This window comes from Antedon mediterranea, chromosome 1, assembly GCF_964355755.1.
Source record: "Antedon mediterranea chromosome 1, ecAntMedi1.1, whole genome shotgun sequence".
NCBI lineage: Eukaryota > Metazoa > Echinodermata > Crinoidea > Comatulida > Antedonidae > Antedon > Antedon mediterranea.
Window position 1 is genome coordinate 3,940,147 of NC_092670.1, and position 26,293 is coordinate 3,966,439.

At 33.3% G+C, this 26,293-nt stretch overlaps 3 long non-coding RNA genes across 3 annotated transcripts in view; 1 reads left to right on the forward strand and 2 right to left on the reverse strand.

The window, feature by feature from the left end:
* Nucleotides 1–952: 952 nt before the first annotated feature.
* LOC140045875 (uncharacterized) lies at nt 953–13,582 on the reverse strand. The gene is made up of 5 exons (XR_011844723.1): nt 13,524–13,582; nt 12,110–12,185; nt 1,929–1,992; nt 1,591–1,669; nt 953–978 (listed from the first exon to the last, which is right to left on the reverse strand). It is a non-coding gene; the product is annotated as an uncharacterized lncRNA (long non-coding RNA).
* Nucleotides 13,583–14,625: 1,043 nt separating this feature from the next.
* LOC140045939 (uncharacterized) overlaps nt 14,626–26,293 on the reverse strand; it is a 29,348-nt gene continuing 17,680 nt past the window's right edge. The window contains exon 6 of the long non-coding RNA XR_011844727.1: nt 14,626–15,118. This is a non-coding gene — a long non-coding RNA (uncharacterized lncRNA). The remainder of the gene's footprint in view (nt 15,119–26,293) is intronic.
* On the forward strand, nt 19,702–21,772 carry LOC140045887 (uncharacterized). The gene is made up of 2 exons (XR_011844724.1): nt 19,702–20,171; nt 21,372–21,772. It is a non-coding gene; the product is annotated as an uncharacterized lncRNA (long non-coding RNA).

The window sequence follows — 26,293 nt, forward strand, 5'->3', positions numbered from 1 at the left end:
ATTATTTGGTTCAACAACAAAAATAATAATTTTCCAGTTTTCAATGCAGTAAATTTAATTTTTAATGCCCAACATTTACTAAAATGAAATGCAAAGATAGTTAGATTAGATGTATAGTTACATTGTTATTGAATATTTCATGTAATGACTTTCTTTCTTTTCAAACGTACAAACTTAATTTCAGTTTCTAATATAATCTGTTAAAAACATGGGATATTTTAAACATAGATTTATGTGTAGCTGTAGTGTTTTTATGTATATACAAGACTGTAAGTGGCAGATTTATGTATGCTGTTGTGTTTGGTGGAATAAATAAGCCAATACAATGCAGAATTTTGTTTGTGTATACATTATAAGTTTAGATTGGCTTACTTAAAGAAGCTGAACACGAGTGGGTGTTTAAAAAGCAGAAATTCACACAATAATTGACTTTTTTCAAGTAACATCTGGTTTCATAGGCCTACTACACTAATACTTTAATTCAACTAACCTGGTATTTTGAGCCATTTTTTTCATATGCGTCTTTAATTTAATTCATTCACATTTATTTAAAAAAATGATAAATGACCAAAGATAAAATATACTTGAAACTCTATATTTTTTCATGAAATCTTTTTTTTTTGTTGTTGTTGTTGTTGTTGTTTTTGTACTGTAATTGATAACTTGTGTAATAGTATAAATAGTTTTGTAGTAAGTAACGGCCTTGTGAAAAACACCAATATGGTGATTCAAGTGTTGCATCCGTTTTTAAATAAAGTTATTATTATTATTATTATTTAGTCATCGTTTATAATTACAATTTCAGTATATAATTGATGGCAAGGATCCTGCATAAAGATGTTTATAATTCTGTTATCTCAGGACCCTTTTACATAAAAACATAACATAAATAAATAGCCACATTTAGCAACTCATTCTCTTCAGCTAATGTATCCACAAGATCTATTTTCAATGCTTCATCCGATGAGTGTAACATGCCTAGAGTAAACAATTTTTAGTTTTTAGAAAATTTCCATAAAATGTATCATTCACAATTTAAAAGAAAACAATTCTATTATATAATTTGGTGCAGGAAACACAGGCACATTAAGCTGTCTACACTACCATATTTGGGCACATCACATCTTTTTTGTCAAACTAGTTTGATAGTGCTAAGACAGAGCTTTGAAAACCAACTAAACAAATCAGCTTCGGCTGGATAGACCACCCTCGTAAAATATTGTTGAAATAAAAATAAAGTAAAACTTTGAAATAAAATGTTAAAAAGCAATGAATTCCATATTATATAGAGGGAGCATTTTTTATATCCAAGGAAGTCTTTAAAACGAGACACTAATTGCTTAGTGTTCCAGAAAGTAGGGTATTAATTTGAACTGTAACTGTTTATGAATGGCTATGTTTATCTATGAATATGACTATTTGTCGTATGAATATTAATGACTATTGTCTATATAATTTATACATAATAAGAATAGGCAAATGAATTTATTCATTTGTGGAGTGGGTATTTGAGCAAAGCGAAAACTTCAACATTCCAGTCATTCAACAAGTGTTATGTTCCTAAGACGAGTTCAATCGAACAACACTAACCTAACTGTAAAGAAATTTCCGTCTGTCTGTGTCCAATCATGGTCATTATATGCATACACCAGAACGGTGCAACAATACCCTGCAAAATAAATGTATTCTATTTGTTATTTATAACATAGTTAGTAATTGCTTATAACAAATTCAAACACGGCCCCAGAAAATGACACTTTTTCCGCAAAACAAAGATACGCACAAGATGTGTTTTACAAACAGCTCTTGTCATGATCTGGTCAACGCTACAGAACTCCACAATGGCACATTGTAATCATATCATAGTGTGAATATAATGCAATGCAATAGAATAGTCCAATAGAAAATAAATGGTTTTATTAGTTTACCAATGTTTTGTTGAACCAGATTGGCATGACATTGCAGTAAGTACTCTGCTGCTGGACTATGTCTCTGAAAGATTCAAATGATTAAAGCTGATAATGAAATGTATTGTAATTAAAGAAAGTACAAGACAATGATGATGAAACATGGAAAGGATTCAATTTTAGAATTAACATTATCTCAACTACATATATACATTATGACTGCAATGGTAATAAAACATTATCCTACCTAACTAACTGCAATCGCAACTATAATAAATGTTACTAGAAAGTGACATTTGTGTAATAATCGATACATCAAGAAAATCAAATTCACATTGTTATCACACGGATAATTTTTCTCACAGCTACCGAAGTTCAACTTGATTGCAATGGGAATTATTCAAATAAACAATAAGGACAATTCAAGATAGTGTATATTATATCTATTATAACAACAAATAGTAAAACAGTGCATGATAACATCAAGAATGGGCCATCAAAAAGTAAATCAACACATATCATGTTTGCATCAATGTTGAAATTGATTATATTTTTATAAGAATCTGGTATGAAATAATATCTAATATCTACTAGCAAATGAATTATTTGTATATAAGTACCAACACTAAAATCGGGTGTCACTGTTATGCGCGATTTGAACGATTTGCGCAATTTGAAATTGCGAAAAAAAATCCTTGCGCAATTTGAAATTGCGCAAAGAATTCTTGCGCAATTTAAAATTGCGCAAGGATTTTTTGCGCAATTTCAAATTGCGCAATCAACTTGCGCAATTTCAAATTGCGCAAGAAAATCTTTGCGCAATTTTAAATTGCACTGCACAATTTGTAAATTGCGCAAGATAGTTCTTGCGCAAAATGACACCTTTGCGCAATTTGAAAACGAACTGTCAATTTTCAAATTGCGCAACAAAATTCTACCAGACAATCGGTATTATAATAATTTATTGGAAACTAAATAACTCAAAATAAAACATAATAAATGCGAAGATAACATGTGTATAATAAATACATAACATTTATTATTACAATTAAATAATATTATCACTGTAACTTGAAATAAATCAAAATAAATGTAAAAATTAAGTTTTTAATATTAGTTTAAGCTAGGCCATGTAACCTAGTCAGTATCAGTAGTCCAGACCCTAGCTAGGCTAGAGTAGTATAGCCGGCCGCCCGCGCCACGCCCGCCTGGTGGAACACCACCGCTTCGTTTCCTTCGTCGGTTCTTCGACGGTATGCTAACTTATAACAATATTTGCACTACTAAAATAAGGAAATGCGATATTTATCTTTAATTTTGAATCATTCTTAGAAATTACTATAAAAATATGGGTGTGCATGATTTCACAATCTGTCGAAAAACCTTGCGCAATTTGCAGATTACTTGCGCAATTTAATACGTTGCTTGCGCAATTTGAAACACATGTTTCAATTCAAATTGCGCAAGGATTTTTTTTGCGCAATTTCAAATTGCGCAAATCGTTCAAATCGCGCATAACATCACGAAACCTCAGACCACGAAAGCTCAGACCCCCTAAGACCTAAGATCACGAAAGCTAAGACCCAACACCTAAGATTACAAATACTAAGATATACTACAGCTTAAAAACAATACTTGTTTATCCATACATAATTTTAAACACAGTAGGTTTCATTTATTACCATAAATATAATTTAATACTACCGCAAAACATAGATAAACTCACATTATTTTCGCCCGTTGAGTAAATGTATATTTTTTCTTTACAACAAACAAACTTGACGGGTTGTTTGTTGGTATATATTTACTCCATTGTGTTGGTTCAGAGGATGTTTTTCTTACGCACCTGCCTTTCTTGTATTTTGACTCCAAATTTGTTGACTAACTTTATCCTGAACACCACACTTTAAAATTAGGACTTATAAGTACTTTCAGAAGGAGAAACACATAATAACAAATAAATAAATCCTTTAAATTGATGATTTTACAGATGTGTTTCTTTGTACTGTATACTATGACAATGTAACTCCTCGAGCTCCCCATGCTCAATGTTTTTGTTTCTATGGAGCGCCAAAAGAGCAACAATAATAGTACAAGTATAAAAACAGAAAGAAAACGAAACAAAAAAACTTATCATGATTTTTAAATTAAAATTTATTTGCCAGTATTTATTTCTTCGTACTTGCATGATTATACTATTATCATTACAATTTTAATTTTACATTGTTCCATCCACACTGTAGATGGACTCCACAGAGTTTTCAGCCCTCTATATAATTTTTGCTCTTTTGACGCTCCATAGAAACAAAAACATTGAACATGGCCCATGGGGTAGGCCTACTGTACTGTAGGCTAGTCATTTTGTGTGCGAGAAAAACGTCTGTAAAATCATCAATTTAAAAATGTATTTGTTACTTTTTATGTGACATTCTTTTTCATGAAAGTGCCAATTCTAAGGTGTGGTATTCAGAATAAATGTTGGGAGTTAAAATACAAGGCAGGTGCGAAAGATAAATATTTGTGATCTTAGGTGTTGGGTCTTAGCTTTCGTGATCTTAGGTCTTAGGGGGTCTGAGCTTTCGTGGTCTGAGCTTTCGTGACACCCCACTAAAATCACCAACTCAAAAACTTTATGTTGGAATTTTACTGTTTATTCTTTATTTTGCATGAAGAATATGTCTTAAATGTAGTATTGTGCACAATATATTTATTTATTATCATTAGACAAAATAATTAGTATGGAATGCCAAAAGTGCCATGGTAACCACAATACTGACTGAATAAGGCATTTGCTATGTTACAGCACCAACATTTAATTATTTCTATAACTTGTTGATCGACTCAAAGTTCACTTTTTCGTCTTCAAAAAGATATTTTCCTAGTGATAGTTGTATTGAATCTTTCTGGATAAAGTTTGTAAAGTGTGCAATATCTTCCTCTTGTCTGCTTCGTAATTTATCAACTGTTTTCTTTCTTATCATCTGTTTGCTTCTCTGGCATGGTCTAAAAGGTGAAATAGATTATTTACACCTGCCTAAATAACATTCTCAGTATTCCAGTTCCTGCTGGTCTCTATTGATCTAAACAATATAAAGTACAATACTGAACCTACATAAATACCACAACTATGGTATTTGATAAAATGTGTGATAATACATAAATAAAGTAATGATCAAGAGCCTTTATTGAAGTATAGTGTTCTGGATCACTGAATTTAAAATCGTAATGACGTGAAAGTTTACTATGCATATCAGTTAAAACTAATCTAATGATGCACATACAGTACACCAACAAGGTCTGCACACAAAAATTAATGCTTGTTTTCTTGTTGACAAATATTAACTTCTGAAACCACACTAACAGTTTAAGGTATTTTGCATTTTATTTATTAAATAATTGCTTGAAACTAATAACTACATTTGTACACATATAGTTGTACTATGCAATGCCCAGCAAGCAGAAATCAATTGTTATAACAGGAAATAGTAGAGATTGGAAAAACCAACTTGGGCGTGTACACTAATAGCATACAGTAGGCCTACATGAAAATAGGATTTTATTTTATCGATAAACTTTAACAAATGCATTTATGTTTTATGTTAATATGTACAGTAGGCCTAATATAATTTATCTCTATTATTATATCATTTGTACTATATATTAATTGAATTTGTTTAAAAATACATTCTTCAACAAAGGAAAATAGTTATTACAGAGTAAAATATATATATATGTGCCTTATAAGTCAGATACCAGGTATTGTTTATTAAACCAGAGGAGGATCACATGACTGTTATGAAGTTTTACTATCTTGCAGGATCAATTTGTTTTAAAATGGCTACAAGCAAATTAAATCAGTTTTTTCAAGATGTAGATGAAGACTTAGTATGTGCCATTTGCCAAGAAAGGTTCCATGATCCAAAAAGTCTCCCATGCCTACATAGCTTTTGCTTGTCATGTTTAGAGAACTGGGTAAAAACAAACAATGGCAAACTAACATGTCCATTTTGTTGCCAATCATATCATATTCCATATGGCGGGCTTAAGAAGCTTCCACCTAATAAATTTCTAAACAACATGTTAGAAAACATTGAAAAGTTTCAGAAGAAAGATAACATAAAATGTGTTTGTGTTTGTGGAACAACAGAACAGGCTACACATTACTGTAAAGAATGCAGACATTACTTGTGTTCTGCATGTAGTAAACATCACAAGATTTTGCCAATGTCTTCAAGTCATACGCTACTTGCTGCAGAGAAAGTGCAGTCAATGACGCCACAACAACTTGCAGCATTAAACCCACCATTGTGTTCTTCTCACAACAAACCACTAGAGCTATACTGTACAAAATGTAAAGAACCAATATGCATGCAATGTGCCATAATAACACATCCTGCAGTAGATCACAAACCAATTGAAATTGAGAAAGCATTTACATCTTTTAAAGAATCTGCACAACAATTGAAATCCGCAGCCCATCATTACAATGCTAAACTAGAAAATGGACTCAAAGAGCTCAAAGAGAATGCTGAAAAACTAAAAGAAAGTAAAGAAACAAGTATCAAAGATATTAAAAATCAAGTTCAAGAAACAATACAAATCATCCAGAAAAAAGGAGATGAAATGATAAAAAAAGTTGATACAATTTATGAAATTGAAAAGAAAATAAATGATGAAGACATGAAGAACTTAAGGTCAATCACCTCTGAACTAAATACAAATGTGAGTTTTCTTAATCAGTCACTACAGAGTGAACCAGCAACTGCTATGATGTCAAGTGAAATTGCATTGAATACATTTAAGGATCAAATGAATAATTCTGAAGAAATCAAACAAAATGACAATGGAAAAATTAACTTTTTTGGAAACAAACATCAAATTGATTTGTTAAACCAACATGATATTGGCATTGTAACTCAGATTAATGTAAAGGTACCGAAATATATCATCCAAGGTGAAACACTTGTTGCCAAAATAAGACAAAAACATCAAGTTGGTTTTAATCAACTTACAGCAACCTGGGCACATTCAGAAGGAGAAACCAAAATTGATCTTGTTAAAGAAGATAATGAGTATGTTATAAGAGCAGTATTTAGTACTACAGGACACGGTGAATTAAATGTGTATTTCAATGGGAAACCAATCAAACAATCACCATTTAACATCAAGATTGAGAAGAAAGGACTAGTAAATGATTTCAAAGTTGATTGGAAGCCTACAGGAGTAGTGAAGTCTGATGATGGTTGCTTGCTGGTTTCATTTTACAACAATGCAATTTACAAGTACAAACAATCAGGAGAATGCATCAGCAAGATTACACTACCAAAAGGTGTGCACGTTTACAGAATGTACAAAATGAATAACAACAACATAGCATTCAGTGATAATAAATGCATTCAACTATGTGATATGAATGGTCATGTGATCAAATCCATTGGTGATGATACATTGAAAACTTCACTAGGTATTCACATAGATGAGGCAACAAATGTTATTTATGTAGCAGAATGGAATACTACATGTGTGTTTATGTTTGACATCAATAGTGGTAAAAAACTGATGACGATAGGATCACAAGAAAAAGTAGAAAATGGGTACTATGATGTAACACTTACACAAACTGGGAAAGTGGTTGTAGTAGATCGGGATAATGATCAAATTGTACTATATGATAAAGAAGAAAAATCATTTAGAGTACTTATCAAAACAGGTGATGAAGATGGCATGGTGATGGATCCACGTGGAGTTGTAGTTGATGAGGATGATAACATCATTGTATCAAGTAAAAACAAACTACAACTATTCAACAGTGATGGAAATTTTATCAAAAGGATTGATCAAGAGAAAGATGAACTTAATTATCCAAATCAGTTATGTATCATTTCATCAAACCCACGTAGAATTGCTGTAGCTAATTACAATGGCAGCAACATTAAAATATTCAATTATTAAGTTGTTCTCATATAAAAACTGCACATTAAGCTCACTCACAGTGGTCGAACACGGACGTGTTCGAGCTATGTAGGCCTACTTCACTATTTTTCCTTGTTTTCGACTGAGCTGAATCTGGTCTACCTACAAATGTTGATGTTTATGATCTGTTTAAGACTGTGCTGTTGTTAATTTGACTGAAATGTGACTGTTTCGTGAGTATTTCTGTGCTTTTCTGTTACTCAAAAACACTAGCGTTGCACGTTAAATTTCAGGCTTCTGAAACGCCCGCTGTTGTGTCGTCAGGCATTCCAAAGATTCCAAGTACATACCACTGTACACACTACTCGCCAACGGATTTGGACTATCTCAACCAATATGCCTACCTTGCAGCAAACATATGAGGGTTTAATCATCCTACTTTTATTTCTATTTCTACGGAAAAACATTTCTAATGTTCATTCAATGGGGAATACGATGTTTAATCACAAACATCCTCGAAAGTAACTACGCTCGTTACTGGATCAAGGCGTTTCTCAAGCCGGTCGGTGAGTTATTATTCTAACTATTCGTGCTGTGCATCTTTTCAGCCAAAATTAACTCAATTCGGAGATGTAGAATTAAACGCGGGTCCACCACAATCAACAACCCAGAATGTTAGTGGTAAAAATGGCGAACATCATATTAATATGTATTACTAGAACGTTAGTCTAAAAAACAAAATGGATATACTGCACTCAAGTATGCAGACACACATGTTAAACCACCTTTATGATATCGTTTCCTTCTCGGAGACCTGGTTAAAAGATTTTGTCATTGATTCTGAAATCACGATTCCTGACTTTAGGGTCTACAAAGGAGATGGACGAGGTGGAGGAGGTGTTCTTATGTACATCTCAAATCGATTGACCAGTCGTAGATTATTTCACCTGAAAGACGATGTCAACAAAATAATATGAGCCGAAGTGATTATATCTCGATCTCTGAAATTACTAGTTGCCACTTACTATCGACCACCTAATCTCAAACACGATTCTGTCGAACATTTCATCGAAACATTGGAGTCATCCATGAAGAGCTATCCAGACCATATGGTATACGAGATAAAAACTGGTCAAACTGTTTTCGATTCTGACTACGAATCAATATCTTTCATGCTCAAGTTTGACGATAACATTGCTTTGCTAATAATTTTACTAGATATCAATTTAATTATAAAAAAGCAAACTTTGAAGAACTTAACGAAACTTTTAAAAGGGTCCCTTGGGAAGTCCTATTTGATTTTAGTACCTGGGGTGTATCGATGTCGCCCTGAGGTAAACGCTGATGTCCTGAACAACATCATTATTCGGCAGGATGAAGTTGACCAGATCTTGAGGTCGCTCGACGTGCGCAAGGCAATGACCCTATTAGCAACAAAATTCTAAAGTTCTGTTCTACCTCCTTGTCCTTTTCAGTCACACGCATATTTCCTCTCTCTCTCTCTACAGACTGGTGTTTTCCCTGAAAGATGGAAAACCGCCAACGTTGTACCCATACACAAAGCTAATTAAAGACTTAACGTTACTAATTACAGACCCATCTCATAACTCCCCACTATATCAAAGTTTTTCGAACGCCTGGTCCACAAGCAACTCTTGAACCACGTTTCCTCCACATCGCTACTGAACAACATGGCTTCATGTCCGGTAGATCGTTTGAGACCAATGTGGCCACGCTTATATCTACCGTATATGAAGCCATATAGCATAGACATCAATGCGGTATTGTTTACACAGATTTTACTAAAGCTTTTGATAGAATACCACATAATCTTTTTCTTTTCAAACTCAAGCAATTTGGAATCTATGGTAATCTTCATGCTTGGTTCAAGAGTTACTTGTATGGGAGACTCCCCAGAGAGTGGGTTTTGACGCACGCTCCCTTCCTATAAAGCTGGAGAAAAAAAATTATCCTACCATAAGGTAAAAAAATTTGGGGGGAAAAAGCGTAAGAAATAGTACTTTCACTTTTGATTAAAACACATTGTTTCAGCGCCGGGCTAATTTACTTTTTATTAGAGGTCACCATTGCCGCTGTCTGAAAATTTCTATGAGTTGCGAAATGAATTGCCTATTTTCACCTGAAAAATAAACGCATTTTGGTCGCATTTGGTGTATCGCCCATACTCAGGGCACGAACGATTCGTACAAAGGACACCGCCATACAACCGCGTAGGCCTACCTATTGTTTAGATCGCTGGCAGTCAGCAAGCATACATAAAAGTGTATATACGCAAAAAATGGAACGCCGTGGTTACCTACAGATCATAATCATAGAGGATATGTTAATAATAATATAGTACACTAACTGTGGTAACTATGTACTGTAGTAGGCTATAGCAACCGATTTTTTTTCTAGGCCACCCACCCAACTGTATCAATACCTTAATGGACGTCTCCCTGGTCCTTTTGTATATTTTTTGCTTTGTATTTTTTTTTCTTTTGGATCAAATAAACTGATTTGTGACTTGTTACTTGTGTGACTTATATTTATATATTAATTTCTTCAACAAATTGATGTAAATAAATATTGAGCTATAATAAGCATTCAATTTTGAGTTGAACTTGAACGCAACGCAATCAAAACTAAATACTGAGTGAATGAAATCGGCAACAAAATGTTATATCGTCCTGTAATGAGTCACATGTGTTTATTGGAGGGAAAAGGTACCATTTCCGGCCATCTGGGGCGTCATTTAACAAAATTCGCTTCGCCACAGGTCCTGTCGACGGCCCTGGACAAGCACCTTTTCCGCCATGAAAACGCTGACTTGCGCGAAACGCCCTGTTGTGACGCTTTTACTCAAAATAGGCCTGTGGGGAAAATGTCACCCATTAATAGGCTAGTACCTCAGTTTTCATATTTAAAATATCAATTTTTAATACATTTATTAACGTGAGAGTGCCATTTCCGACCATCTAGAGGTGTTATATTTTCAAAATCGCCTCAACTCAGCCCCACCATGGTTGGTGTGGACTCTCTGCAGTTGCAGCGCCCTTCCCCCTTTCACAAAATCCTTGATCCGCCCCTGAGTGAAGTGAGTGTTTAAAAAGCAGAAAAATCCCACAATAATTTTTTCAAGTAACATAACCTCTTATTTGAGGAAATCCTCCATAGGCCTACTAAAACTTCAATTCAACTGGAATTTTTAGCCTTGCTTCATATGCACCTTAGCCACTTCCAGCACCTCATTCTCTTCAATGTATCTACAAAAACCTATTCATCTAACCTGGTATTATGAGCCATTGTTTCATATGCACCTTAGCCACATCCAACACCTTTATTCTCTTCAGCTAACGTACTACAAGACCTATCGAGCTTTCAAGTTTTTAAATATGGATGGGTTTCTTCGTTTATATAAAGCTATTATTCGTCCGACCTTGGAATACTGCAACGTTGTTTTTAACTCGCTACATTGCCAGGAGGAAGACCTATTGGAAAAAGTCCAAGAACGTGCCACCAAGCTTATTTTTTCCATTCGTCATTTACCTTATTCAGAAAGGCTGAAAATTCTCAACCTACCTACTCTCGCATACAGAAGGCAAAGAGCTCATTTGATACAGATTTTTAAAATTTTACATGGAGTGGATAGTATTTCTGCTGATTCTTTTTTTGAGCGTGATGAAGATGTTAGAACAAGTGGTCATTCTTTTAAATTAAAATTTAAGTTCTCACGCACAAATTGTATGAGGGACTCATTTGGTCGAAAAGCTATTATATTATGGAATTCGTTATCGGAGGATGTAGTAGCTTCAAGATCAACCAATCAATTTAAGTCCGGTCTTGAACGGGCATGGTTCAACCACCCTCTTAAATTTGCGCCATATTCAAGAGTTGATGTAATTATCAAGAGGGGCTTATAGGCATAGCCTAGCCTCGACTCCGGACCCAGCATAGCTGAGCTCCGGAAACAAGTAAGTAAACAAGTAAGTATTCAACTAACCTGGTATTTTGAGCCATTGTTGTATATGCACCTTAGCCAAATCCAGCACCTCATTCTGTTCAGCTAATGTATCTACAAAACCTATTTAACTAACCTGGGATTCTGAGCCATTGTTTCATATGCACCTTAGCCAAATCCAGCACCTCATTCTGTTCAGCTAATGTATCTACAAAACCTATTTAACTAACCTGGGATTCTGAGCCATTGTTTCATATGCACCTTACTTAGCCACATCCAACACCTTATTCTCTTCAGCTAATATATCTACAAGACCTATTCAACTTACCTGGTATGTTGTGCCATTGTTTCATATGCACCTTACTTAGCCACATCCAACCCCAACACATCTTCAGCTAATGTATCTACAAGACAAATTTTCAAGGCTTCATCTGATGAATATAACTTGCCTAGACCAAAAAATATTATAGTTTTTCGAAAATGTCCATAAAATGTATATTTAAAAATCTAAAAGAACACAATTCAATAAATTATGTGTATAGTAATTTGAACACAGAAACATAAACACTAGAAAGTAACTAAAAGACAAAGATGTTTGTTGACATTCTGTGTTCTATAGAGGGAGCACTTTCGTTATACACAAGTTATATTTAAGTTCTCACGCACAAATTGGATGAGGGACTCATTTGGTCGAAAAGCTATTATATTATGGAATTCGTTGTCGGAGGATGTAGTAGCTTCAAGATCAACCAATCAATTTAAGTCCGGTCTTGAACGGGCATGGTCCAACCACCCTCTTAAATTTGCGCCATATTCAAGAGTTGATGTAATTATCAAGAGGGGCTTATAGGCATAGCCTAGCCTCGACTCCGGATCCAGCATTGCTGAGCTCCGAAAACAAGTAAACAAGACTTTTTTTTGTCTTGTGTGGGGTCGTCCCACTTTTATTATAATTCTATAAAAATAAAGGTACATTTGTAATAATTAATTATTTGTATGAATATTTCTCTTTCTATTGTATATTACTAAGATTGTTACAGTGTTTAATGTAGGCATATTTACATAAAAGGTGATTGATTTCAATATAAAACCATATACTTTCATTTACAATTTTAAAGAAGATGTTAATTAAAATATAAAGATAAAACATGGTAATAAAAGTCTATGAACTGTCATTAAAATTTTACTTTAAAATCTTGTTCATGTTCGGGTAGAGAGGCTATAAACTTAAAGGAGGAATATAAAATATCCTCCCTTTTCACCAAGACAAAAAGGATGAGATGAAAAAAGAGGAATGCAAAAGTTTGAAAACTAGATAATATGGATGATAGCATGGAATGATATATTTAAATGAAAACCGTAAGATTAGAGTCCATACACTATGCAAGTCCAAGATGCCAATTTGGCTCTGTGTGTATGTGAGACGCTTCATACCGATGTCATCTTACTATAATACACAAGGAAGACTTATAAACTAGACACTTTTTGAAAAAATGCATTTAAAAAAGGGTACATCAAAGAGTGTATCTACTATAATCTACTATTTGTCGAATATTATTATTATATATATATATATAAATATTAATGAGTATGACTATTTATATAATAAGAACACGCACTTGAATGTATTCGATTTGTGGAGGGCTTGCTGTAATTTGAGCAAAAATTGAACACTCCAAGTTCTTAAGATGAGTTGGTATTACTATGCCATTGTTTTGTAAATCCAATCGAACAACACTAACCTAAATGTAAAGACATTTCCGTATGTCTGTGTCCAATCATGGTCATTACATCCATAAACCAGAACGGTGCAACAATACCCTGCAAAATAAATGTATTCTATTTGTTATTTATAACATAGTTAGCAATTGCTTATAATAAATTCAAACATGGTCCCAGAAAGAAAACACAAGATGTGCTTTACAAACAGCTCTTGTCATGATCTAGTCAATGCTACAGAAATCCACAATGGCACATTGTAACAATATCATAGTGTGAATATAATACAATGCAATAGAATAGTTCAATAGAAAATAAATGTTTTTATTAGCTTACCAATGTTTTGTTGAACCCGATTGACATGACATTGCAGTAAGTACTTTGCTGCTGGACTATGTCTCTGAAAGATGCAAATGATTAAAGCTGATAATGGAATGTATAATTGTAATTAAAGAACGTACAAGACAATGCGATGAAACATGGAAAGGATTCTATTTTAAAATTAACATCATCTCAACTAGATACTTACATTATAACTGCAATGTGGTAATAAGGCATTACCTACTGCAATCGCAACTACATATATAAATGTTATGCTAGAAAGTGACAGTAGTCCAACTTGATTGCAATGGGAATTATTCAAATAAAAAATAAGGAAAATGTAAGATACTGTATATTATATCTATTATAATAACATATAGTAAACAGTGCTTGATATTAACATCAAGAATGGGCCATCAAAAAGTAAATCAACACAATAATGTTTAGAGTGATATGCAATGATGTTAGTCATCCCCTTAACTCGGACATTGCCGACTGCCTTATGGAACGTAGTGGTAGACTGAGGCCGCCACGGGGATCCACTGAACGCCATCGTCTCTCCTTCCTCCCAAGGGGCATACGAGAAAATAATGAAAGATTTCAAAGATAGGGGAATTTATTACGAATACACTATTTTTGTTATTATTATTATCACACTTATGTATTAGGCCTATCATTTCTCTTTTCTTTATGGCATTGTTATAAGACAGCAACACAATTTCCTAAGTTGGGATAAAAAAAGTTTCCTTGTATCCTTGTATCATGGTTGCATCAATGTTGTAATTGATTATATTTTTGATAGGAATCTGGTATGAAATAATATTTAATATCTAGCTATGCAAAGAATAAACAAATTAATTATTTGTAAGTACGTACCAAAAAAATCACCAGTATTCTAACTCTAAAACTTTATGAAGAAATTTTACTGTTTATTCTCTATTTTGCATGAAGGATAAGTCTTAAATGTAGTATTGTGCACAGTATATTTATTTATTGTCATTAGACAAAATAATTAGTATGGAATGCCATAAGTGCCATAGTAATCACAATACCAGTGACTGAATAAGGCATTTGCTATGCAACAATATTAACTATTTCTATAACTTGATGTCAAAACAAAAACTTGCAACAAGTCGATCAACTCAGTTCAATTTTTCTTCTTCAAACTTAAAGATATTTTGGATTGAATCTTTCTGGAAAAAGTTTGTAAAGTGTGCAATATCTTCTTCTTGTCGGCTTCATAATTTATCAATTGTTTTCTTCTTCATCATCTGTTTGCTTATTTCTCTAGCATCGTCTGAAAGGGAAAAAAAGTAAATTAATTCAGCGTTAAAAGTATAATTTATTACAATTTCAAAAAGCATTGAAGCATAAATTATTAAAATATTTACACACATCTACATACTATTCTGTATTTTAGTTCCTGCACTGGCCTAAAGTAACGAATAGTTTTTATTGAAGATTGGTGTTCTAAATCACTGATTTTGAAATCGTAATGACGTGACGATTTGGAATAAAGGTTAACTGCTTTAAAATGGCTACAAGCAAATTAAATCAGTTTGTTCAAGATGTAGATGAGAACTTAGTATGTGCCATTTGCCAGGAGAGGTTTCAACATCCCAAAAGTCTTCAATGCCTACATAGCTTTTGTTTGTCATGTTTCGAGAACTGGGTAAAAACAAATAATGGCAAACTAACATGTCCAAAAGAAAATACATTTCTAAGTAACATGTTAGAAAACATTGAAAAGTTTCAGAAGAAAGGTAACATAACATGTATTTGTGGAACAAAAGAACAGGCAACACATTACTGTAAAGAATGCAGACATTACTTGTGTTCCACATGTAGTAAACATCACAAAATGTTGCCAATAACTGCAAGTTATACGCTACTTGCTGCAGAGGAAATGCAATCAATGACGCCACAACAACTTGTAGCATTAAACCCGCCGTTGTGTTCTACTCACAACAAACCACTAGAGCTATACTGTACAAAATGTAAAGATCCAATATGCATCCACTGTGCAGTAACAGAACATCAATCAGTGCAGTGGACCATCATAAAACAATAGACCTTGAGAAAGCATTTACATCTTTTAAGAATCTGCACAACAACTGAAATCCGCAGCCCATCATTACAATGCTAAACTAAAAAATGGACTCAAGGAGCTCACAGAGAATGCTGAAAAACTAAAAGAAAGTAAAGAAACAAGTATCAAAGATATTAAAAATCAAGTTCAAGAAACAATACAAATAATCCAGAAAAAAGGAGATGAAATGATAAAAAAAGTTGACACAATCTATGAAAATGAAAAGAAAATTAATTATGTAGAAATGAAGAAATTAAGGTCAATCACCTCTAAACTAAACACAAGTGTGAGTTTCCTTAATCAGTCCCTACAGAGTGAACCAGCAACTGCTATGTTGTCAAGTGAGACTGCATTGAATACACTGAAAGAGCAAATGAATCATTCTAAAGAAACAAACAAAATAATAATGGACAAATTAACTTCTTTGGAAACAAACATCAAATTGATTTGTTAAACCAACATGATATTGGGATTGTAACTCAAATTAATGTAAATGTACCGGAATATGTTAATGAAGGTGAAACACTTGTTGCAAAAATAAGACAAAAACATCACGTTGGTCCTAATCAACTTACAGCAACATGGACGGTATCAACTGGAGAAATCAACATTGATCTTGTTAAAGAAGATAATGAGTATGTTATAAGAGCAGTATTTGTGGATTCAGGATTCTGTACATTAAATGTGTATTTCAATGGAAAAAAAATTAAACAATCACCATTTACTATCAATATAGAGAAGAAAGGACTGGTAAATGATTTTAAAGTTGACATGGTGCCTACAGGAATAGTGAAGTGTGATGATGATTGCTTGCTGGTTTCATTTGACACAAATGAAATTTGCAAGTACAAAACAATCAGAATGCATCAGCAAGATTACACTACAGGCCCGTAGCCAGAATGCTACAGAGGGGGGTTTTCTTGACACCAAGTATTTTGCGAGCGCAGCGAGCAACTGTAGGCTGGGGGCCAGGGGGCCGCCAAGGGCCCGCCAAGGGCCCCCGGTCGGGGTCCAGGGGGCGAAGGCCCCTGGAAGCTTTGGCTCTCAGAGCAATTTCGGTTGTTTTAATAAGCTTACAGAGACATTTTTTACCTACTAAAATCTGAGTTATGCAGAGAAATTATATAGTACAGTATTATGGAAGTTAGTAGTACTGATCATGAAATACAGCTTTATTGTTGCAAAAAAAGTATATTATATTAGGCCCTTAAATAATTTCTTATCCTATAAACATAAAAAACAAATAGTATCGTATATTTCGGTGTACAAGTCGCACCTGTGTATAAGACGCACCCATAACGGAGACTGAAATATTAGTATTTTTTATGTAGTCGATGCATAAGACGCATTTTAATAATAAAACAAGGATATTTGAGACATATTTATTAGAATCAAATGATATAATTTTGTTTGATTGCCTTTATTACATCGTATCAGTCTCTACTTCAACTGAACGTTCAATGAAAAGGGAAATCCCCATATTGTTTCAGTTACGATGCACTGTGTGGGTAGGGCTAGCCTTAGCCTATGTCTATTTAAGTAACTTTAATTTCATATTATTTAAATATATACCTTCTTATTGTGACGTGTATGACCATTATAAAATCAATCCAAATGATGTTCAGTTTTTTGGGCTGATAATGAACCAGGAATATCATGTTGGGTAGGCCTATATGAAAATCTTTCCTATTTCCATGCATGCATTATTACAGCAATATTATGAGTAGAGGAGAGCACTGACCATGTGCTCCTTGCCTGGTGGCCAGCACTGTTGGCCATATACACTATGAGATTAGGGGAAGCTACTTAACACAATAACAACACACTCTTTTAGATATCGCTTGACATACGAACTATTGCCTACATGATTATAAAATTATGTGATTGTTGACATAGAGATGTAATAAAAATAAACCATCGTGATCAAGGGAAATAGTTATTGTGTAATTAAAATGTGACACCACCGTAATTAATGGACTCTTCCATAAATGTGTTGCGCTGTGATGCTGCATGCTGCTAGAGAATACACACCCGCGAGTACTAGGCCTGGGTAGAATATCTAATGCGTACTGTAATAATTATTAATTAGGGTAACATTTAGAGGTCAAATTTGTGTGTCAAAAGTGCGTCTTATACACCGAAATATACGGTAGGCCTACGTACACGTACCAATTTAACTCAGCACCATTTTTATTCAAGTTTACACAGTGAAATTCTTTGGTTTAATGAAAAATATTTCCAGGAAAAAAATTAAAATCCCCAAAAAGATTGAACTGAACTGAACGTGATCTTGTGCGTTCCGAAAAGCCCGGCCGAAGCACGCGATTGGTCAGTCCATTTTTCTGTCATATTTATAACCATCATCTCTCAACAATCTCTCGATCTCACGCTCAGCAGTGACTTTGACATCGGACAATCTGTATATTCGATCGATTTAAACATAGTCAATTTATAGAAGTAAAATGACCAAAAAATCTGCTATAATTGATAATTAATTGCACGATTTTGGAAGTGGGGCCTTTGTTTTTCAAGGGGGGTTCGCTGGTAAAAGGGGGGGTTCGCGCAAAAGAGGGGGGGGGGGGGTTCGCCCGAACCCCAAAAAACCCCCCTGGCTAGGGGCCTGCACTACCAGAAGGTGTGACAGTTTACAGAATGTACAAAATGAAGAATAATCATATAGCATTCAGTGATGTAAACTGCATTCAAGTATGTGATATGAATGGCCATGTAATCAAATCAATTGGTAAAGGTGTACTGAAAGATCCACGTGGTTACATAGATGAGGCAACAGATGTTATTTATGTAGCAGAATGGAACACTGAATGTGTGTTCATGTTTGACAACAGTAGTGGTAAAGAACTTTTGCAGATAGGAGCAAAGAAAAAAGTAGAATATGGATACTATGACACTTACACAAACTGGGAAAGTGCTTGTAGCAGATTTGGAGAATGATCAAATTGTAATATATGATAATAAAGACAAGTCATTTAAAGTACTTATCAATAAAGGTGATGGAGATGGTATGGTGATGTGTCCAAAAGGAGTTGTAGTTGATGAGGATGATAACATCATTGTATCAAGTAAACACAAACTACAACTATTTAGCAGTGATGGAAATGTTATCAAAAGAATAGATCAGGAAGAAGATGGACTTAACCATCCAAGTTAGTTATGCATCATTTCATATCACCCACGTAGAATTGCTGTAGCTAATTACACTGGCAGCAACACCAAAATATTTAATTATTAAAGTTTTCCTCAAATAAACAACTGTTGTACAAAGTCAGTCATTGATTGAAAATAAAATATTAATACTTATAAAAGTAATAATAATAACAAATAAATAATTATAAAAATAATAATTACAAAGTAAATTGAGTTAATTCAGTGGTGAAATTATAGAGATATTATAGTTCACAATAATATATCTATGAAATATAATATCATGCTAACATTATATAAACTATTTTTCATAAATCATTGTAGTATTTTACCTTTAGGATTTAGACATACAATGATATTTACAATGAAATTTGTATTTAGAATTTAATTGAATTATGTAACTTTAAAGGTAATGACATACAGATGCCCAGCAATAATGAATGGTACATGAGAACAAGTTGTCATTTTAGATACAACCTTTAAGACTGTCTTTTTTTTTAATGTAAAAACTTAATAACATTAGTTTCTAATTATTTTCATCATCTGTGTATTTTGAGCCATTGTTCCACATGCACCTTAGCCACAACCAACACCGCATTTCCTTCAGCTAATGTATCTACAACAGTGGGAAAGCCACTTCGCGTTTTGACCGTTAAATCGTGTAAAATCGACTTACTTCCGCATTGACGATTTTGAAGCGCCACCTATCGTTGAAAACTGAAACCACGATTTTTCGTCGCCTAGCAAATAAGTGCTGTTTTATTTTAAGCTCTCATGAATATTTAAGAACCGCCCAACATTACCTATTATGGTAAAATCATTTCCTAATAAGTATAATTGAATAACCAATCGGTTTCCTTCAAAGAAACCGAAGCTAATACAATACATTCGGCGACTGAAGTCGGGACTCGTGAAATTTATAAATGTGGTACGATTTGACTACTGTTTTGTTGTCCATTTTCTGAATAGTCGGAGGTGCATCCCAACAAATTAAAAAGATTATAATCAATTGTTTTATCAAGAATAATATTAGTTTAATCGAGTATGATATATTTCTATCCTGTTCAAAATTTGTTGGTGTATTCTCAGGCCTCGAAAGGTAGGTACATTTTCTAGCTGTGAGCGTGGTTTCGGCAACGCGAGACGTGTGTCAGTATAGGCGATAGCGAGACGTGTGTTGTACTGTGTTGATGCTGATCCGATAGTCGTTAAGTTGGATTAGGCCAAGTTGAGCCGCCGACAAGTTGAGCCGCCGCCAGAAAAACGTTATTTTCTATGAAACGCCAAATGCTTACTTTCGCCGGTGCTCGTTTCTATTTAATAGAAGTTCTATTTATATTAATTATTAGATATAATAACGATGTATATTCCAAAGTTTATATATCACGGTTTTTAGTATATATTATTAAATATTATAATTAAAGAGAAATAATTATGAATATCTGACTTGTTTGTAGATTCCAAAATATAAGGCCTAAAACATGACCGAAAGTGATCGTTTTTAGCCAAAAATGACGTAAACATGTTTCCCCCTTAGGCGGCAGTTGTATGAACTAGGCCTACTCCATTTTTCGGTAAAATAATTGCATAAAATCACCGTTTTTTAGTAAAATATTCTGTGTATTAACATTGTAAAATTCAATCAAATATGATATTAAAAGATAGTAGATAAAAAATAATAATTATTTAACCTCATTCGAAGAGTATCAATACTCTATTACTTATTAGTCCTGAGAGACAACGTGATTTTACGCGAGAAAAATATTATGGAGTGCACTGCATTTTTACCTTGAAAGATTAAAAACAATTAAATTATTAAATATGACTACTTTCCTTTGCTGTGTTGTTATGGCGGTTCAAACCAACAAAATTGTAGTATGTAATTATTATTTATTTTCATGACACAATAAACCTAAAGACCATGAACTTATGTACTAGGAAACCCCTCTATCACTACGCGAAATGTCGTAAAAGACGCACTGGGCGTTTCATAGAAATTACCGGCGGCTCAACTTGTCGGCGGCCCAACCGGTCATACTGATTACGAGTATCATTGGTCCTGGCCGGCCTAGCCTGGTGATCTGATCCCCCCCAAAAAATACTTTTTTTCAATCAGTATTAATATTATTATTTAATTTTTCATTTATTATTTGATTTATTAGCCTCAATAGATGCCTAGCTAGGTTACTAGTAGGCCTAGATTATATAAATAATAATAGCAAATACTGTAATAATTAATTAATAAAATACAGCTTACATTTGACATTAACATTTTTTTTTAAATAATATTTATTTTCAGGAATCGTTGATGATGCAGAGTTTTTTGTCTTTGTGACTTCAAACTGAGAGTGAAGTGGATAAAAAGATGACACCGGTACCTACCGACATTGTCATACCCAAACTATAATTTAATTATTTAAAACAAAATGTTGAATTACAAATATATGTATGTTGCAGAGGATTTAGATGAATTACAATACAAATATTTATGTTGAATGCAAACCTACTACACTATACTCTGTAAATTATGTTATTGTCATGTGGTAGACCTTAAAAATTGAATATTTATTGTATGTTAGGCCTATTTTATATTTTATTAATACTGTATTTTAATATTACTATTAATTTATATTATACAGTACTAGTTTGTACATGTTTTTACCCAAAAAAAATGAATAAATAATTTGTTATTCAATCTAATTGCTTGTTTGTTCATCAATAACAAAACAATTGTAAGCAAGTATATAACAGTTCTTGTTAGCCGCTTATTTCAGGTCATATTATTAATATTAATATTAGCTAGGCCCGACGCGCTCGATCACAACGTCACTAAGTGACTTTCCGCCCCTGGAACAATCGCTCGCTAATAGGGCTAGGCCTCGGACTCGTATAAAAGCTATTATAATAGTTATGATAAATATTCCTCAACTAAAATGTATACTGTGATAAATAAACAAGTAATAATATACGTTGTATTGGAATGTATTTATTTATATGAATTCTTATACGCGGACAATTATAAACATCGCGTATATCGTTCGCTATAAATAAATTCATAAACACGATGACGATGTGTTTACAAAATGGCGGTTTCGCTAGTTTTCGAAGGAACAAATAGTGGTACCTTTAGTTTGAATAGTCGGAGCTGCATCCCAACCACCGAATTTTGTATCTTAATATCGTATTCTGTAGATTATTAATTTTTCTAACAGGGATTTTAAATTCAGGACTGTTCAATTTTTCTAAATATTTTATTTTAACGATTTTCTAGGGTACAATTTCGGAAAAAAGACATTGGTTGATTTTGCCGTTAAATTACAGATTATCGTTTTGTTCAAATACATTTAATTTTACATGACAATATATTAAAACCATTTATGAATTTATTTCACTAACAATATTTTTCCGATAATCAGCTAAATTTACAAATATTGTGTTTTTCCAACACCCTAAAATTTAGCAATTTTGAACTAAATTAGAAAAGTAGGGCGCCCTCTCCGAGTCGAAATTTGACACGATTTGTCGACTGGCTGTCCCACTGTACAAGATCTATTTTCAATGCTTCATCTGATGAGTGTAACTTGCCTAGAGTAAACAATACTTAGTTTAAACAAAGCCATATAGATGGATGCAGTCGCGTGCTCATTAGTGTTTACCGACCGACCGACCAACCTACCAACTGACCGAAATTACTGAACATGTTTAAAAATGTTGAAATGTTTAAAAACATTTATATTTTTTTAATTTACACGTGCGTAGCCTGTCACTTTTGACGTGCTCGTATAACGTAATTTCGAGTTGAAAAGTAAGTCAAGAAAACAGAAATCGGGCAAAAAGAGTGCGCAACAACATTTAACGCGCAGTGCGCGCGCAAACATCTTCGCACTCATGGCAATTTTCTAAACGCTTAAAATTGCCTGAAACGTACTCTTATTTCATCGAAAATAAATTTTGAAATTTTAAGCGCGCATACGCATGCGTTACATACGCTACGCACGTAATTGTATTGCCATATGATGATTTATGCCCTGAAATGTATGAGTACCAAATTTTATTTAATTGAGATTCATGGTTGTGAAGATATGATTACAAACGTGAATTTGTTAAATCGTGCGTAGACCGCGTAATTTTTTATTGCGCACCGTGAAAACATAACCACATCGATTCCTGGCCATAAGGAATATACTGTGAAAAATTGACTTAGCTAGATTAAACTGATATCAAGATAAGGTCAGAAAGCGATAAAACGCATAGTGATACCGGACCGACAGACAGACCGACAGACAGACCGACCGACCGACCGACCGACATAGTGAACTATAGACTATAAATGTATCAATAACAATTTAAAAGAAAACAATTCTATTATATAATTTGGTGTAGGAAATACAGAAACATTTTAATATTTTTGGGCAGATTGATAGTGCTAAGACAGAGCTGTAACTGCGGCCTCACTGGCCACTTATTTGAGTTGAGATAATACGCAAGAAAGAACACGGAAGGCTTGTATCATGCAACAATCGATATATTTTAACTAAGACCTCCAGTCTATACGCTTGCATCATCTCAACTAGCCACACTAGCAGTGTGATAATCACACTGCTAGTGTGGCTAGTTGAGATGATGCAGTGATTTCTATTATACGTCGCCTGGTCTGGCATTTATGCAAATCAACCCAGATACAACAATTACCTGATTACCTAATTGTTTCCTAGTTTACGCATACTGCCGTTAATACAAGAGTTTTAGATATTAACTAAACAAATCAGCTTCGGCTGGATGGACCACCGTCGTAAAATATTGTTGAAATAAAATTAAATAAAACTTTTAAATAAATGTGAAAAAAGCAAAGATGTTTTTTTTTTTGTCTTGTGTGAGTTCATCTCACGTTTATTTAAATTCTCATTTGTGAATATATTATATACATATAAGTACAATTGTGACCATTAAAAGTAAGTTTTTAAAGTAGTTAAAATACTGGTATATTTACATAATAAGATGCTTGAATTCAGTATTAACCATATTTGTTTTCATTTAAAATTTTAGATACGATGGTAATTAAAATGTAAAGATGAAAAATGGCAGTAAAATTCATGATTAAAATTTTCTTGTTAAACTATCTTATTTGTAGAGTAGAGAAACTATAAACTCAGGGGAGGAAAATGTAGTATCCTCCCTTTTCACCAAGATAAAAAGGATGAAATGAAAAAAGAGGAATGCAAAAGTTTTAAAGTTAGATATATAGAATGATAGCATGCAATGATATATTTAATGAAAACCGTAAGGTTAGAGTCCATACACTGTGCAAGTCCAAGATGCGATTTTGGCTTTTTGCGTATGTGAGACGCTTCATACCCGCAAAGATGTTAGTTGAAATTCCATATTATATAGAGGAAGCACTTTTTATACACAAGGCAGAGCCATATATATAAAGAGTTACGACATTGGATTATAGTCACGTGATATACAGATCAATTTGTGTCAAACTTGTCTCCATTAATGCATGTAAAGTATAGGAGCAACAAAATACTTTCAACTTTTTCTTATATTTAAAAAAATGTAATTGCACATTTTACGGTAAAATATCGACGTGCACAGCGTACAGAAGTACTTGCGCCAAAGAATATTGCGCGCGCGTGCGCTAGTACATTATAACGTTCTATTGATTGATTTTGGGGTCTGTTTCTGCTGCATAACGCAATTTAAACCGGTTATTTTAAAATAGATTAAAAATAGATAGCAATAACAAGACCGCGTTTCTGCTCAATTTGTGCTCCGAAATAACCGGTTAAATCTATGGGTGGTCGTCGAGCAAAACGTCATCATTACCCAAAATGCAATACACTCAGACAGAAGTAGTAAGTTAGCTGTTTGTTTACATCGACGTCAGTACACGTGTGTGATATCGCCATCTTAAACATGATAAAACAAAACACGAATCTAATGATCGCAAATTTTGGTGGAATATTGACAGATATAACGATACAGATAAATTGATTAAAGAGATCATTAAAGATAAACAGATACCGATAAGTGGATCGCCAAAACGATTCATAAAACGTTTGTATAATGCAACGAATTACTGATTTAATTTTTTTTTTGCAAGATTATTTTTAAATTACGACATTTGCTAAATTAATGATAGCATAGTCTACGTATTTGATGAGATTTGTTTAGTAATGATGTGATTTCAGTTAAAAGAGAATTGAAATTATGATTAAGTATTGATTTTGTAACGAGTTTGATAATGATTAATTTTGAATTTTGAATGATCGATATATTGAGATATTAAAAGGAACGACAATCATTTTGTAACAAATATTTTGTTTAACCTTTGAGTCGTTAATCTCAAGCATTAATTAATTGATATACAATAACAGGAGATTTTCTTAGTACTTTTAATTGTAATTTTTTTTGACATTGAGTACAAAAGTCGAATTTGCCGACCGATTGAAATCGTAATTACCTGTAAATATAAATGCTTAAATCGATAAAGTTGTGACGATAACGATATATTGTGGATAAGTTTGTGTCAACGGGACACACACATTTGTTTCTTTTAAAGTTTTAAGTGATTAAGTTTGATATTTGATTTTAGGCTAATCAGCCACAGTTTCTTGAGTTTTATGTTTTGATTTGATGATTTATGTTTGAAGACCATTAGAACGCGATGAGTCGTCGCACCATTTGATTGACGTATGTTCAATGTAACATACTATTTTTAAGTTTTGTATTTTTATTTTAACTGATTTATGTTTGACTTACGCGAATTTTATACCAAATTCATTTTTAATTTCATTTTTTTAAAGAGAGAGAAGAGAGAGAGTGAAAGTGATAAGGTTACACTTCAGAGTTAATGGTTTTGGCTAACTCAATTTTTTCTTATATGTATAATAATGTTTTTTTTCTTTTATATAACTTTAATTTTGCATGCCACTATTATAACCATTTTTATATGTTAAATAGATTAGAAAAAAAAAAGGGAAATAGAGGGATGTGATATAAAGATATACTTTTATATTTAAGAAATTGACCTTTGTATCGGAATTCAAATAGGTTCACAAACTTGACCCAGAAAGTCCAAAGGAGAGTTTGTCCAGATGTTTTAATGACCATTTAGTTTATAATAGAATCCCTAAAGAAAACACTTAGCTTAATTTTGTGACTTTCCCATCGTTAAACCAGGAGTGATCGACACTATTTAAGTACAGATTTGACAGT